We start from the raw sequence: 18,356 nt of genomic DNA, 5'->3' as shown, positions 1-18,356 counted from the left end.
TTACATGGTGAAAGATCCCAAATTTACTTCTCAGATGTATTTCTCCCAAATACCAAGTTCATGTATCTGATTGCCTTCCTTGCCATCTTAAATCTTGTACTTCCTTCAAGTCTTTTTGTTCAAATATTATTTTCTCAAAAAACTCGACAACTATCGTGAACAAGTTGAAAACTGGAACACCCTCTTTGTTCAGCATTTCTGTTTCTGCTCTAGTTTTCTCCTGACACCCTTGCTCTGGTGCAGTCATTTCAGGAGCTCTTGTACCAATGGTTTTGTGACCTACCATCTTGTTCTTGGTGTGTAATGTCATTTTGTCTAAAGATGCTCCTTTGTGTTCCTTTCATTTAAAGTACCCTGAATTCTTATTTTTCTCATGTTCTCTTTTTTCCCTCATGTCCGTTATTTTTCTTTCATCTTGTGATCTTTTCTCAAATAAGAGCTTATGTTGAGTTGTCAGTTTATATTCACAAATTGACAAGAAAAGCTAACGGGAAACATCGATGGGCTTCATTCTAAATTCTATTAAAGTTTTTGTCCTCATGTTCCTTCTCCCTGAGGACATCTGGGGAGGATATTTTCATGACTAGTTTCTTATGATTTAAGCCTGTCTTCAAATGTCTCATTCAGTATTTAATGATACCTATCTTATCACCTTTTTTCCCACACACACACACACACTCTGTCTCGCTATGTATTTTTAAAGTTGATTCCTACTTTACATGAGCCTTTTGGTTTATTTCATTTGCTTATTTGTTTGACTGTATCTTGCACTAGACTGTTAAACTGTGAGAGCAGGATCTCATCTGTTCTCTTCCACCGCACCGCACTGTCTTCACATGGAACAAGACAAGGCACATTATGTGTTCTCAGTAAATAACTATGGGCAGAATTAGCAATTAAAGGCCCAGCCTGCCATGTTGATCTTGGAAGCTTCCAGACGTATCTTAACTCCTACCCTCCAAAAAACCTCTCAGTGCCCTAACATAATTTCAAGAAAATGATGATAAAATGTTGATTTATACTGTTGACATCTGCTATAAAGTTCCCTCCTTATGGTACTCCTACTAGATCACAAAAATCCAGGCTGAGGTGACTATTTTCAGCAACTTTTTAAAAAGAAGAATGATTTCATATTGCAATTGCTATTCATATTGAGTAGAATGAGACATGGAAGTAAAGGGCATGAGAATTAGGTCAGAACACCTGGGTTTGAATCCAGGCTCTGTGCCTTGATTGTTGTGTGACCTTATTCAAGTAGCTTAAATTGCCCAAGCAGTATCTCTGAATCTAACTTGAGGATAATAATATCCCCATTCACCAGTGAAGATCTGTGCGGAAATATGCCCAAGGAGCTTGTCACAAAGTAGTGACTTAATAAAAACCTTATTTCCTATGCTCTCTTTTACAATCAGGATACTTTCCTCTGTGTCTAATTTAAATCCCTTCTGCTCTCTATTCTCCATTGTGAATGTGGTAACAGAAACCACCTGGTAAATATGACGCTTCAAAAAATTTACATTAAGTCTCTAACTCAAGAGTGGCAAGTATTTTGTAAATAAATTGGAATACAATCCTGCCCATTTTTTTGCATAGTACCAATGATATGCTTGCTTTCCTGCTCCATGAAATGAATTGAGCAGTTGCCAGAGAGACTGCCTGAAGGCTTAATACTTAGTTGTATCTTATTTTTAGGTAAAAGTCATTGTATATAAATGTAAAATCATTGTTTTCAAATGATATTATGCCATATTTGGCTCTGTGTTCCTTCCTATTTGTTCTTTAGTACAGTTGGCTTTTAAGTAGTCTAGAAAGTCTAAGCCTTTATTCAAATATTGCTCTGCCCCATTCTTTACCACCATCTGTAGGCATTGGTTTTGTAGCTTTCCATCCAGCAAGGCTTAACTCATAACATGATCCTCCATGCTTATTAGTCTTTATATTCCCATCTCTTTGCTTCTCTTGTCTGTCTTCCTTGAATTTTTTTTTAAATTTTGTCCTCTTTTCACTATTCTTTTTAATTGTATTTAATCTGCTGTCAGAAGTAAAGTTAGACCTTAAAATGGATTTTATGCCCATGTGTAAATTTTGCTTAACTTTATTTAAATTCTGCTTGTTATCTATTCTCATTGTAAAGCTGCTTTAAAATTCTTTCAACATTAAATATACTCACATTATAAATGTGTTTCTTTCAGTCCAAAATCTGGGATATTTTACATCAATTCTGCCATTCTTTCAGCTGCTGTTTTCTCATAATGCTTGCTTTATTATACATTTTGTTTTCTCATCTGTGAAACACTTCCTCCCCTTGAAACTTACCTGAGCAAATGTTTTTATGGTCAGGGCAAAGTTACATTTCTTCAGAAAGCTTTCTGTCCATTTCTTCAGTGTTTGGGCTGCAACCAGTCTCAGATGATTCAGAATAATTCGGTTTGAGGTTACTTACATCCCAGTGTGTCCCCAAACTCACATTACCATCATAGTGGTTAGAATTGCTCACAGGTGATTTTTATTTCATCCTTCAGTCTCAGGAATGAGACAAGAAGATTTTTTGCTATTTTCTGGGTAGTGGAATAGAGCAGGAGGATGAAATCCTATTTTTATTTTCATCTACCTCTCTATCAAAAGGTTGACTCTCTATGGTCTGAGAGTTGATGGAGCAAAGGCAAAGTCCTGAATTTATCTTCTGTTATCTGATGATCTGAGTCCTCAACTCACAAATGCAGGCTTTCACTGGGCATAGCAAAGTATTCAAGAGGGAAGTTAGCTATGTATAAGAATCTGATCTTAATAACTATTTTTAGTTCTGTACATGGGGGCCCAGATACCTCAATTGCCATATTTCTGGAAATTGAATGACATATTTTTCTTTAATAGTTAAGGTAAAAATCTCATTCTCTGAACTGGCTCTACTGATTTGCATTATTTTCATTACTCATATAGTTGGATTCATCTGTACTCTAGTTTGTAATTTATTCTTGACCATGTTTTATAATTTGCTTTTCCTGCCCATTTCTGGTGATTAAGATTTCTTTTGTGCCCCTTACCTTTTTTCTTCTCTTTCTATATTCATCAGTTTTACAATTATTCCTGTCTCCTTTGAGTAGACTCTTAATTTTAATAGGCATAACTGATGTCAAAAGTCTAATATTATCAACACTTAATATCCTCTCAAAAACCTACTGTTAGCAGGCAGAATGAGGGGCATCTCCAGACCCCAAAACTGCCTGCTTTAAATATGTTCTGCCATCTGCTGCATCAAGACAAAACATACTCTACTGCATATGACCTTCAATAGAAAAGAAAGTTAATAAAATTAGTGTGCAATAAAGAGAAGGGAAAGAATAGATAAAATAGTTTCCACATGAAACATCCAAACTTACCCATCCCCTTGTGCATAAATGCCCAGCCAAAACAGGCCACTAAGGCCCAAAAGCTTGCCACTAGCCTAAGGTACCTTCTGGTGGGGACCCATAGAACGATAGGAAAGGGTCAGAAGGAGTCAGACATGTCTGGAAGGAAAAGAGCAAAATCAATATCAAGATAAAGGCTGCCATTGTCAGCCTCCCCATAGGTGTCTCACCCACATCTGTTTCAAGTGTCTCTTTCCATGCCCCACAGGTTTCTTGTACAATTCCAAGGCCAAGAAACAAGTGCAGCTTCTTCACATGTCTCTCTGCTCTATATGCCTCCTCCAGGTCTTCTTGATCTTCTTTTTCCCAATCTTCACTCCAGCTCTTCTCCTTACTCAGCTCCACCCTTCCTTGGGTGGGGCAGGGAACCTGGAACCTCCCCTTTCTCTGAGGTCTATCCTGTCACTTTACTACCTTAAGGTATTGTGGTCATTTACTCCCATCTTCAATGCCAGTATTTATATTATATCCACCTGGTTTTTTCCCCCCAAAGTTAGCATTGGGGTTATTTATTTATTTATATAATCAGTTATTTGAGTTTACCAACCTCTGTGTTGTTGTCTCTGCTCCTTATTCTTCTTGCATCTCACAAAGTCTTTCTGAGATTCTTTCTTTTCTTCCAGAAGTATGTTCTTAAGTATTTCTTTTGATAAGCTCATCTTTATGTAAGAATGTTGTCATCTGTCCTAATTCTTTAATTCTAAACTTACAATCCTTTTCTCTCAGCACACTAAAATGTGCCAACTGCTTTCTGGCTTATATTATGGCTGCTGAGAAGCCTGCTGTTTGTCTTTTATTCCATTGTAGGAAATCTGTCTGTCCCCATAGGTTGCTTCCAACGTCTGCTCTATTATGTCTCCTGGGATCAATAACTCCTCTCCATGTTCTTCCCTGATTGTTTGTTTAATTTTATTTCCCTCGATGTGGTTTCCTGCTGCTTCTGTGTTTTAAAATTGGAGATTGTGAGCTAATAGTTGGTAGTGCTTTATATACAAGCACAGAGAACATGCAATTCCCTAGGGTCTATTCTCTTGTGTCTTTGGAGTAGTCAAGTCCTCTGTTTAAATGAAACTAATAACTAACTCCTTATCTCCCCATCCCCAAATCAGCACAAGGTTCCTGCAGCATCAACCCACATTTTCCTTTTGAGTTTGGCTTCTAGTTGCCCTGACTTTCTTGTACACTAAGCCATTCATTTCATGCTTCATTTCTAGTTCATTTTATCAGAAAGGTTTTAAGGTTTTCTCCTCTATCACAGTGCTGGAAATAGAGGCCTTCCCCTCATAATTCCATAGAATTAGGGCTAACCCTTCTGATCTCAGCTCAGAAATTACAACCATGGTAAAGCCTTTCTTCATCCCTATTATCTGCAAACACAGTACTTTGTAAGTTTCCCTTTTCTGATTATTTACCATTTGTAATTATTGCACAATTATGATTAATCTGTGTCTCCCCACAATTTATTGAAATCCATTAGGGGATGAAACACATAGTTTGCCTACTCATAATTGTCCCAGAATCTAGCACAATTAGTTCCAGGCCCAGAGTTTATTTCATAGAATATTTGATGAGTGAATGAATATGGAGAACCTGGAGAAGGGCTGTGAAAAATTAACCTGAATCTTTCAAGTTTTGGAATATAGATTCTGGAATGTAAGATGAAAACAAATTGGAGTTGATTTTAAGACAAAGACAAGTACCAAAAGGAGAGACAGTGCTTTTATGTAAATGTTGAAGAAAAACAGGAGAAAGTGCTGAATTTGATGGTTAGCTCTGTAGCTTATCAAGTAATTTTGAAAATATTGCTGATCCTCTACTTTTTTAAATTGCAGATGATAATGCTTACCTGGTAAGGTTGTTATGAGACTAAGTAAAATTAAGATTATAAAATGGAATTCAGTGCATCCTCCAGATATACCAATAACCATATCTCTACTTCACCTGGAAACTATAAAGGGGGACTCACTTGGATGAAAAAATGAAACTCTCGTTCGGTTTTGGTATTAGTGTAATGTTGGCTTCATAGAACGTGTTTGGTATTGTCCCTTCCTTCTCAATTTTTTGGAAGAGTTTGTGAAGGATAGGCACTAATTCGTCTCTGAATGTTTGGTAGAATTCATTTGTAAATCCATCAGGTCCTGGGCTTTTGTTTTTGGGGAGGTTTTTGATTACCATTTCAATTTCGCTAATTGTAATTGGTCTGTTTAGGTGTTCTATTTCTTCTTTATCTAGCTTTGGGTGATTGTAGAGTTGTAGGAATTTGTCCATCTCCTCTAGATTGTTAAACTTGTTTCCATATAACTGTTCATAGTAGTTACTGATTATTCTTTTGATTTCTGCTGTGTCCGTTGTGATTTCTCCTCTTTCATTGATGATCCTGTTTATTTGTGCTTTCTCCCTTTTTTCCGTGTGAGCCTGGCTAGGGGTTTGTCTATTTTATTGATTTTTTCAAAGAACCAGCTCTTGGTTTCATTGATCTTTTGGATTGTTTTTTTAGTGTCAATTTCATTTATTTCTGCTTTGGTTTTTATTATTTCTTTTCTTCTACTGGTTTTGGGGTTTTTTTGTTGTTCTTTTTCTAGATCTTTGAGCTTCGAGATTAGGTTGTTTCTTTGCGTTCTTTCTTGTTTCTTGATGTGAGCTTCTATTGCTATATATTTTCCTCTTATTACTGCTTTTGCTGCATCCCATACATTTAGGATATTGGTGTCCTCCTTGTCGTTCAATTCAAAAAATTTTTTAATTTCTTCTTTGATCTCCTCATTAGTCCAATGGTCTTCCAGTAGTGTGGTTTTTAATCTCCATGAGGTAGGAAAGTTCCTTGCCTTCTTTTTATGGTTTATTTCTAGTGACAACACAAAAAAGGAAAACTACAGGCCAATCTCCCTAATGAACACTGATGCAAAAATCCTCAATAAAATTTTAGCTATCAGAATCCAACAATGTATCCATAAGAAAATTCACCACGACCAAGTTGGATTCATTCCAGGGGCACAAGGATGGTTTAACATCCGAAAATCAATCAACGTTATCCAACACATCAACAAAAAGAAATATAAAAACCATATGATAATATCAATAGATGCTGAGAAAGCTTTCGACAAAGTGCAACACCCATTCATGATAAAAGCCCTTGAAATTCTTGGGATACAAGGAACATACCTCAACATCATAAAGGCCATCTATGACAAGCCAACAGCCAGTATCATTCTCAATGGTGAAAAGCTGAAAGCAATTCCATTAAGATCTGGAACAAGACAAGGATGTCCACTCTCACCATTGCTTTTCAATATAATACTGGAAGTCCTAGCCAGGGCAATAAGACAAGAGAAAGACATCCAAGGAATCCAAATAGGAAAAGAAGAAGTCAAACTATCACTATTTGCAGACGATATGATATTATACATAGAGAACCCCAAAAACTCCACAGAAAAGCTAATTCAACTCATCGATCAGTTCAGTAAAGTGGCAGGATACAAAATCAACACGCAAAAGTCAGTAGCCTTCCTATACACAAACAATAAATCTGAAGAAGAAGAAATCAAAAAGACCATCCCTTTTGTTATTGAAACAAAAAAAATCAAATATTTGGGAATAAATCTAACAAAAGAGGTAAAGGACCTATACAAAGAAAACTATAAAACACTGTTAAAAGAAATAGAAGAAGACACAAAGAAATGGAGAGACATCCCCTGCTCATGGATTGGAAGAATAAACATTATTAAAATGGCCATCCTTCCAAAAGCAATATACAGATTCAATGCTATTCCAATCAAAATTTCAATGTCATTCTTCAAAGAAATAGAACAATTATTGATGAAATTCATATGGAATCACAAAAAACCCCGAATAGCCAAAGCTCTCCTGAAAAAAAAAGAAGGGAATGGAGGCATCACACTCCCAGACTTCAAACTATACTACAAAGCCATAATCATCAAAACTGCATGGTATTGGAACAAGAACAGACATACAGACCAATGGAATCGAATAGAAAATCCAGAAATAAACCCACAGATTTATGGTCAACTAATCTTTGACAAAGGAGCAAAGAATATGCATTGGAGCAAAGAAAGTTTGTTCAATAAATGGTGCTGGGAAAACTGGGTCGCTACATGCAAAAGAATGAAGCTTGACCACCACCTCACACCATACACAAAAATCAACTCAAAATGGATTAAAGAACTAGACATAAGACCTGAAACCATAAAATATATAGAAGGAAATATAGGCGAAACACTACGTGATTTGCACATCAAAGACATCTTTACAGACACATCACCCAAAGCAGTGATAGTGAAGGCAAAGATAAACAGCTGGGACTACATCAAATTAAAGAGCTTTTGCACAGCAAAAGAGACAATAACAAAAACAAAGAGAAACCCCACCAACTGGGAGAACATTTTTGCACCCAAAACTAATGATAAAGGACTGATCACAAAAATCTGCAAAGAGCTGATGAGACTCAACAACAACAAAGAAAATAATCCAGTCAAAAAATGGGCAGAAGAGCTTAAAAGAAACTTCTCTGAAGAGGAAATGCAAATGGCCAACAGGCATATGAAAAAATGTTCAACATCACTTGTCATCAGGGAAATGCAAATCAAAACTACCATGAGATACCATCTTACACCAGTGAGAATGGCACATATTAAAAAAACTAGCAACAACAAATGTTGGCGAGGGTGTGGAGAAAAAGGAACTCTTCTGCACTGTTGGTGGGAGTGCAAACTGGTCCAACCACTGTGGAAAGCTGTGTGGAGATTTCTGGACCTACTAAACATAGAGCTTCCATATGATCCAGCAATTCCACTCCTAGGTATTTACCCAAAGGACACAGAAACATCAATTCCAAAGAACACCTGCACCCCTATGTTTATAGCAGCACTGTTTACAATAGCTAAGCTTTGGAAACAACCCAAATGCCCAAAAATAGATGACTGGATCAAGAAGATGTGGTACATATATACCATGGAATATTACTCAGCATTCAAAAAAGATAAACACATGCAATTTGCTGCAACATGGATGGCGCTGGAAGGGATCATGCTCAGCGAAATAAGCCAAAAAGAAAAAGAAAAATACCGGATGGTCTCACTCATAGCAGGAATCTAGAAAACTTAAATAAGGGACCAGGAAAATGAATAACTATAAGAAAGTGAAAATCAAAATCAACAAAAAACTATGAACCAGAGACACTTTTAGGGGGGCGGGGGCGGGAGGGGAGGGATTGGGGTCAGAATGGGGGGCTGCAATTGTATGGGGAATATAACAATAAAATTTATAAAAAAAAAAATAGGCATGGTAAAAAAAAAAAAAAGAAAAAAAAAAAAGAAAGTGAAAATCAAAATCAACAAAAAACTATGAACCAGAGACACTTTTAGTGGGGCGGGGGCGGGAGGGGAGGGATTGGGGTCAGAATGGGGGGCTGCAATTGTATGGGGAATATAACAATAAAATTTATAAAAAAAAAAAAATGAAACTCGCCTAACAAATCCTCCTGAGTGTAAAGGTGTGCAAGTTTGGACCAAGTTGCTGGGGTGCAACTTCTGAAGTCCTGCTGGTGGGCCCACTGGATTATGTTTAGTGGGTTCCAACCTTCCTGATTTGAGGTGTGGGGTAGATTATGTGGCCATTTATATCTTTCCTTACATTTGACTCTTAGTTAAGTGCACATATCGGGAGAACAGCAAAGATTCTTTCAAGATTTCACTCTTTAAACTTGCTGGAGGTGCCTCACTGGTAGTGGGTGGGTGGTTAAGTCTCAGCACTATGAAGCTATCTGCAGCTACCACAGCACAAGTTCGATCTGGCCAGGAAGCTAACCCACATGGTTCAGCAGACCTCTCCTATCTTGCCTGCTGCTACCATCAGCAGTGTATTTCAGTAGATCTACTTGTTCTGCTTCCCACTCTGTCTCTGGTGAATCCTCACACGTGCCCCCACTCCCCCACCCCACACCTCTGGCCTGCAACCCAGCTCTTGTATGCATAAATAAATATTTTTTTAATTAAAAAAATAAACTTGCTGGAAAGCTTGTTCTATATTTAAAAGCATTTCTCCATCAGTATCTGGTGTTTAAATCACTTCTCACTCTCTCACATTAGCACTCAGTTCTCGTAATGAAGCATCTTGATAGCAAGGTGATTCAGTTGTGATCCTGAGGGGAAAAATTCAGCCTCTGTATGGGGACAGAGTTCCCACAAAGTCAGTATTTACAATGAACGTGAACTTCCCTCCAGACAGCAAGCACACAGGTGAAAGATGAAGAACAGAAGGAAGAAATAGGGCATTTTGAAAAATCTGCTTAAGATGTTATTACCTTTTCCCATGGCTCAAATACCCTCAACATGGTCAATTTAACAGAGGGATAATATGGGAAATTTCATATCCCATTTTGTCTGTTCACAGAGTGGTTTTGTGCACACAGAGAGCAAAAGGCTACCTGAAAGGTGTGACTTACAGGACACCAGGAGCCAACCTTCATCCTGAGACCTTATTTTCTACCTGGCATTTCACTGGATAGAAATTGGTTTCTACTTTGAAAATGCAGATACATATATTTCTAACACATTGAATTGCCTGTACCATGGTAGATGTGGGTAGAATAGGTTTCACATTCAAAGTGGCCCATAGTGAGATGAGATGTTTTTCTAGGGCTACCAACCTGGATCACTCCACTCTCCCACCCTGGAGAACATCCCTTGAGAAGCTGGTGCTTGGTGCTCCTTCTTGCTATCAGTAAACAGTATGATTAACTGCCTCTTTAAACTCTGGTGGGTTAAAAGCACAGTAGGGCACAGTATTCCTCAGTCCAAGCAATGACTTTAGATTTGTTTCAGGCTTTATGTCCACGCACAACATCATCTAGAGGAGGAGTGAGGATCAGTTCTTCCTTTGACAAATGGAACTTCCTAAACAAAAGTATGGCCAAAGCTAATTTGTTTCCCTGAGGGCAGGTACTCTGAGAACCAAGCTAATGCACAGAGGGTGGAATGGCAGATAGAGTCTGTGTTTACCACACCTGAAGCCTGAATTCTAGGTTTCCTGAGCCTGTTTCTTTACCTTGAAAAATGTTGCTTGAGTTTGGGTTTCCTATTACTTGCCATGAAACCAATTTTAAAACACAGAACTTGCTTTTCAAGTATTGCTTATTAGTGAATAATGGCTCTGTTTTAGATTAGTAAGGCTGGAATAACCTTATTAAATAAGACCCCAGAGTGGCAGCAAAAGATATTGGGAAGAAGATAGGGAGATTCCATAAAGAAAGAGATAAGGGGTCACTGTAAAGAATGAAGAAACATTCTCTGAGTAGGTCAGAACAAGAAGCAAGTATTCTTCAAAAGTAAAATCTTTTAAAAGGAAAAAAAGCCTATTGTCAACAATATCCCACAATATAGTTAAATTAGTTCCTACCAGTTAATGTATATATTTAAAACGTTTTCAAATAGAATTTATTTAGCTTTATGAAAACTTTTTAAATATTCTTGTACAGAGAAATCTTTTTACAGACATGTGCTGATCCTGGATCAGTGATTGTCTCGATAAGAGCCGGTGACATCTGCAGTAGCTATAAGGCAAAAACAGAGATCTTTTGGCAAAACTGGAGAATGATCTGAAGCAGATACTTCAAGATTTGGTGATAGAAAATACCAGTGAATGATACCACTGATTTATCTCATGGAACTTCATCTCTTTAAACTCAGTGACATTTTGAATTTAATCCTTTCCTCAAAAATTTGAACAGGTCTTTGTGAGTAAAATGATGAGGGCATCCCTTCCCACAAGTTTGTGTCAAATTCATCAACTGGATTGTCAAGCAGCACCCTTGGTGGTACAGGAAAATGGGTTGTGAGCAGAACTCCTCCTTCAGCTTAGACATCTTGGAGTTCTTCCTCTAAGAACTTATATGCATTCCCTTGGGACAGGCTAGGGAGCAGATAACCTATTGTTTTCTCATTTTCCAATTTTCATCACTCTTGCCTCTTAGCACCCACCTACATCTATTTCCTTTTCTTTATCAGAAGAATAAAATAATCAGCCAGGTTGATTTACCCAGTTTCTGCTTGCTAAGCTGGGATACTCTGTGGCCCACTTAATGTAATCAAGAAATTAGCTATTTTGCATATCTCCAATAGAAGGTATTGAATATCATATATTAGAGCCCACAACACAGTGAGATGGTGTGTAGATTAATATATTCTCATTTTGATTTAGAGAGGGAGCCAGATGCCTATAAGATAGAGCAGAATGAAGCAGTAAGATGCAGCAGTATTCTGATGCATGCACTCCCAGTTAATTCTACTGACCAAAACTTAGTAACATAAAGGGAACCACATAAATAAATCTTGGAGATGATCACTAAAGACAGTCAATGTTGTAAACTGCACCTTCAGAAGGAGATATAATTGGCCTAGACTTGCTTGCACTGTTAGCTCTTTGTAACAACAATTTAATGAGGAGACTGAGACTGAGGACATCTGAAATATTAATGTTGGGGTTTGTACAGAATTCACTTAAAATCAACAGACTTCTTCCCATTTGCTTATGATTTAAAAACTCCCTTCCTTTCATGTGTGATTTTCAATTGACCCTTCAAGCACTCAGCATTGAGAGGCGATCTTACTGGTCTCAGATCCACCATCAGAGAATGTTTGAAAATATAAGCCATGACCTGCTTTGAAGTAAGAACATCATATCAATTCCATGCTAAAATAAATAAATTAATAACTTCTAAAAGAGTTTCATTTTGTTTTAAAGAGAGACCCAAGTTCATCTCCTTATGTTGAAGTTTAGCAAGAGTGATGGTAGTTTTCCTCCACTGGAAATCTGCACTGACAGAAGCTCATCGGTCAGATGGGATAGAAGTATTTTCTTTCAGTTACTTAAATGTAAATCACATAGCTGGGATTGATCCCAAGTCTATATAACTTCAATTACCATATACTTAACCAGTAACAACCGTACTTGCTTCTTTGCACACATATTTCTGTAATCGTAACCTTCAACTAAAAGGCATAAATTTGTGCCTGTATAGTAGGGAAAGTGGGTGAAATGGATGAAGGGAATCAAAAATTTTCCTACTTGTCTTTGAAGTGGCTAAGAATGAAAATGAAGGTCCAGGCAGAGTTCGAAATACTCAAGAACTGGATATTCCAGGGTTGCCTAGGATGGTGATCATCTAGACACACATGATATACACCTTAGACATACATCTCAGCTGGAAACTATAAACAGTGAAAGTAGTGGGTCAATCCTGCTGACAGGTCTACTGCCAGGCGGAGAAGTATAGGCTCATATGCCCAGAGAGAAAAGCTTTGAAGTCTATGTGGCCACCTAATAGTTGTGCCAGCTGTGGTGAGTTATTGAACTGTCTTAAAATTTATTTCATCTGTAAAATATGAATAATGCCACATGAGTATTAGGTAAGTTAATGAAAAAGGGGAGTTTAGCATAATCCCTGACATGTAATACTTCCTCAGAATGTGTGAGTGGTTATTAATTATCAACAGTAAGAATAAAAATGTCATTGGAAATCAGACAAAATTTGTTTCCACTGTAAGGCTCGTATTCTAACAGGGAGAAGCAGATAATAATGAAAAATAAACATAATGAAGTAAATTACATAGCATATTAGATGTTAAGTGCCATGGAAAAAAATGGACACATTTATATAAAAATTTGGTGAATTGCTTCTATATAACTTCTGTATTTTGTGGAGGATATTTTTTTAGATGATTCATATTCTTTGAATAGATGCTTAAATGGATTGCTGGTTCACCTGGCGTTTCTATTTTTAGCTATTAAAGGTGAATCCAGGTTGTTTTCCAAAATGACTACACCAATTTACATTTCCATCAACAGTGTGATAGGGTTGCCCTTTCTCTGCATACTTTCCAGTACCTGTTGGGTACTCTTTTTATTTTTATTTATTTATTTATTTTAAAGATTTTATTTATTTATACAAGCACTGGGTACCGTCAGAAGTGCAGGAGGGTGAGAGAACTCACCAGAGCCAGAACCGGGAGCAGAGCAGGCACAAGGACAGAAGTACACTGCTGAGGGGAGCAGCGGGCGGCAGGAGAGGTCTGTGCGCCATGTGGGGCCCTCTCTGGTGGCCGGGGAGCAGCCGGGGATCGAACCGGTGTTGCAGAGGCTGCGGGCAGCTTCGCAACCCAGCGCTCAACTGCTGCGCCACCGGGGAGGCCCGTGGGTTCTCTTTTTAATATGTCATTTTTATGGGTGTGAGATACCTCTTTGTAGTTTTGACCTGCATCTTCTTTATTAAAAGCAAAGGAGGGCCTCCCCTGGTGGCGCAGCAGTTGAGCGCTGGGCTGCGGGGCTGCCCGCAGCCTCTGCAGCACCGGTTCAATCCCCGGCCTCAGGTGGGGGTCCCACATGGCGCACAGACCTCTCCTGCCAGCGCCCGCTGCTCCCCTCAGCAGTGTGTTTTGGTAAATCTGCCTGTTCTGTTCCCCGCTCTGGCTCTGGTGAGTTCTCTCACCCTCCTGCACTTCTGGCTGTACTCAGTGCTTGTATAAATAAATAAATGAATAAATCTTAAAAAAAAAGCAAAGGAGAACATTTTTCCATATAACTGTTAGATATCTGGATAGGTTCTTTGGCAAATTGTCTACTTATATCTGCTGCCCATTTATTGATTTTTTTTTATTTTTGTGAAAAATAAAATTTATATTACATTTACTGTTAAATTGTTTATCTAGTGTATTTGTATATCTTGGATATTATCCCCTTGGTCATAGAATGTATAAATATATATCTTCTCTCATTCAGTAGGATGTCTCTTTAATCTAGTTATATTTCCTCTCACTGTGTAAAAGCTTTTTAATTTGAAGTAATCCTAGTAGTTTATTTTTGTTTTTATTTCCTTTACTGTAGGAGTCAAGTCTCCAAAAAACATCTTTGTAACTGATGTAATGAAATATATTCCAAATGTTTTCTTCAATATATTTTATTGTTGCAGTTCTACATCTAAGTCCATTTTGAATTTGATTTTGTATATGGAGTTAGGGAATGAACCAACTTCATTCCTCTACATGTGGTAATAGTTTCCCAGCACCATTTGCTTTTCATTTTATTTTCTTACATTGTTTATTTTTGCACAGTAATTGGTTTATCCTTTTAGGTGTAGTCCCCATAATTCTCTCACTTGTTAAAGACACTCCTTTATCATGAATTAAGTGTTGATATATATGTGGGTTTATTTCTGGGCTTTCAGTGATGGTCTGTTGATTCATGTGGCTTTATTTATTACCACATTGTTTTAATTACTGCTGTTTTGTAGTATAAAGTCAGGTAACATGAATGCCTGCAATTTCCTTTTTTTTCCCTCAGGATTGCTTTAGCTATTTGAGGTCTTTTATGGTATATAAATTTTACATTTTTGTTCTATTTCTCAAATAATATCAGTGGGATTTTAATGGTATGACATATTGCTTCTTGAAATTTACATATTACTTTTGGTAGAATAGTCATTGTGACTGTTTCAGTTCTCCATATCCATGAACATGGAATGCATCTCCATCCCTTTATATCATATTTGGTATCCTTTACTATAGTTTTATAGTTTCCATTCTGTAAGTCCTTTACATCATTGGTTAGGTTAATTCCTGGGTATTTGATTATTTTAAATATGATTGTGAATGGAATTATTTTCTTAATTTCTTTTTGCTCATTACATCTCTTCTTGCTCATTATATCTATAACTGCAACAGATTTTGCATGTTGAGCTTTTAACCTGTCACTTTGGTTTATTCATTTATTGTTTCTAATAGCTTTTTGGTGGCATCTTCAGGGTATTTCTATATCAGGTATCATATCTTCTGCATATAGTGGTAATTTCACTTTCCCAATCAGGATTCCTTTTGTGTCTTGATTGTTCTAGCTGAAATCTCTAATATCAAACATGAGTGGTGACAGTGGATTGCTTTGTCTTGTTCCTGATCTTAAAAGAAAATCTTTCAGTTTTTCTCTGTTAAGTATACTGCTAGCTGTGGGTTTGTGATATATGGCAGGTTTTCTAGAAACTAAAAGGCTGGGCTTTGTTTTGAAACCCACTCAAGCCATGTAACAATTAAGGGTGATTTTTGAAACATGTATTTAATGCCATTTTTGTTATTTGGGGTTTTATGGGGGGAGGTTTTGGCTTTTCTAATATACATGTTAGAATATCATTAGTATATAAGAATATCATACTAGTAGTAGAGTAATACCACTATCTTTTTTTTTCTCCCTATGTGCACGTGTTCCATTCACCCTCCATCAAATCACTTGTGTCCATACCCTATCTGCCTCCCTCTATTTGTTATGGGGCTTTGTTGTTGTTTTTTTATAGTTTGTTTATGTTTTGAAACCTTCCTTTTATGTTTTTTTTTGAGCTTTCTTTTCCATTGTCTTATGCGTTATTTCTATCAATTTTTGTTTGAAGGTTATGCTGAGGTTTGTATGTGATTGCCTATAATTGAAACCTGTTGAACTGTTTGATCTCTAGCAGTTACTTCACCAACTTTTGCTTTTCTCTGCCCCATGATGCTCCCAACGCAATGCAATGGCCATTTTTTCCTACTCCATCTGCCACGTGTTCCTCTTAATGCATATGATAGTCAGCTGTTCATCCAGAGACCGTTGTCTTTATTTACTTATAATGTGATAAATATGTGGAGGACATGAGCTCAGATTCTTTACTCTTCTGCCATCTTGCCAGACTCCTCGAGCCTTCTAAAGTTTGGGATTATTTTGTCCAATAGCAAAGATGAATATAACCCAGCCCTGAAGAAATCTTTGAGTTTAATTTCATGCTTCCATGTACAAAGAGATATAGCAGGGGTGGGCAGTGAGGGCTGTAAAGCTCCCAAGTAGGGTGTATTTCCCAGTGCTTTCTTCAGATAAACCAGAACAGAGGCTTTATATAGCTGCTCGCCATGCTAAATAAATGACCTCAGTGAACTGTAATGTCTTTTCTCTCTTCTATTTTCTAAGGAGAGTTTTCACTGTAATTATCTTGCCTCTGTGTATGTGTTTGTATACATACGGTCTCTACTTTTTTTACCTTCACAGTGTCACATTTCTCTTATAGCTAGGAAATAGTTCTCAGGAGTGGGTTGACTGCAGGGTAGCTGATAGCAATAAGAAGATAAAGACAAAAGATGAGATCAGAGGGATGGAGGGAGGAGCACAGGGGACTGTGATGATGGTGCATGGGTGAATTGGTGGTGGGAGATTTATGGGACTACACCTGAGTTGGGGGAGAAAGCAAACTGTTTAAAAATGAATAATTATGTAAAAAATATATAAATTAAAAAAAAAGATAAGAGCAGCTCTGTTCATGAACACAGAGGGGAGACTCCCTTGGAAACTGCTAAAAAGAGCTAGAAATAGATTTGTATGGTTGCGACCAAGCAGCTTGGGAGATAGGGCCATAAAAATAACAAAGATGATTTAATTTTGCATATATTCACTGTTGCAGTCTGGGAACATTGGATTAAAACAGTCTTCTCCTTATAAGGATGTGCTACTATTGGATGGAGTACTGACAGGTATTCAGTGGGATTTCAATTTGCAATAAATAATGGCAGCAAAATAACCCGTTTCCTGTGTGATCTATAGGCTTATATTGGTTTGATTTATGAATTTTTGACTTTACAATGGTGTCAAATATGCATTTGGAAGAAAACATACTTCCAGTTTTCAGCTTTTCCTGGACTAATAAGATATAGGGTGATACTCTTTTTTTTTTTTTTTTAGTTTTTCCTTTTTTATTTTTTACATCATTGTTCATTTTTAAACAATACTTGCTTCCCCCCCTCACCCCACTTGTAGTCCCCATAGAATTTCCTCTTCACCAATTCACCCATAAACCATCATCACAATCCCCTATGCTCTTCCCTCCCTCCCTCTGATCCCTCTCCCTCCTCCTCCCCTGCAGGATGTCTCTGATTTATAATTGTCTGTTTTTGTTTTGTTGTGTTGTATATTATTATTTTTTTACACTGATGTCTTATTTGGTTCTCCTATATTCCTCCTATAAGTGAAACCATCCGATATTTTTTCTTATTCCTTCTGACTTATTTCACCGAGCATAATTCCATCTAGCTCCATCTCCATTGCTGCAAATGGCATGAGTTTATCTTTTTTGATCGCAGAGTAATATTCCATTATGTGTATATACCACATCTTCTTGATCCAGTCATCTATTTTTGAGCATTTGGGTTGTTTCAAGGTTTTACCTATTGTAAATTGTGTTGTAATAAATATAGGGGTGCAGGTGTTCTTTTGAATCAATGTTTTTGTGTCCTCTCGGTAGATCCCTAGGAGTAGAATTGCTGGGTCATATGGTAACTCCATTTTTAGTAGACTGAGGAACCTCCAGACTGCTTTTCAAAGTGGTTGGACCAGTTTGCACTCCCACTAGGAATATAGGAGAGTTCCTTTTTCACCACAACCTCGCCAACATTTGTTGTTGCTGGTTTTTTTGATATGTGCCATTCTTACTGGTGTAAGGTGGTACTCAGTGTGGTATTGATTTGCATTTCCCTGATGATAAGGGATGTTGAACATTTTTTCATATGCCTATTGGCCATTTGCATTTCTTCTTGTGATGCTGGGCGGGCCAGCAAGACATATCTCCCCATCAGCCAAGCAATTGTGAAAATAAACAACCAGTGCTCCACAGTGCAATCGATGAGCCTGTAGCTGTGGCATCCCCATCGTCTGACAATGAACTTTAGTCAGTGGTCAAATATTCTTCAGGCCCTGTGTGTTTGAGAGGTGTGTGTTAATGGTGGGATGCATGCAACCATTGTTTTCATTTTCAGAACAGTGTACAGTAAATTATATGAGCTATTTCATACTTTATTGTAAAACAGGCTTTGTGTAAGGTGATTTTACCCATCTGTAAGTTAATGTAAATGTTCTAAACATGGTTAAGCT

The sequence above is a fragment of the Talpa europaea genome (genome assembly GCF_964194135.1).
Source record: "Talpa europaea genome assembly, chromosome: 12".
In the NCBI taxonomy this organism is placed as follows: Eukaryota; Metazoa; Chordata; class Mammalia; order Eulipotyphla; family Talpidae; genus Talpa; species Talpa europaea.
Note: the sequence above shows the minus strand (reverse complement) of the source record.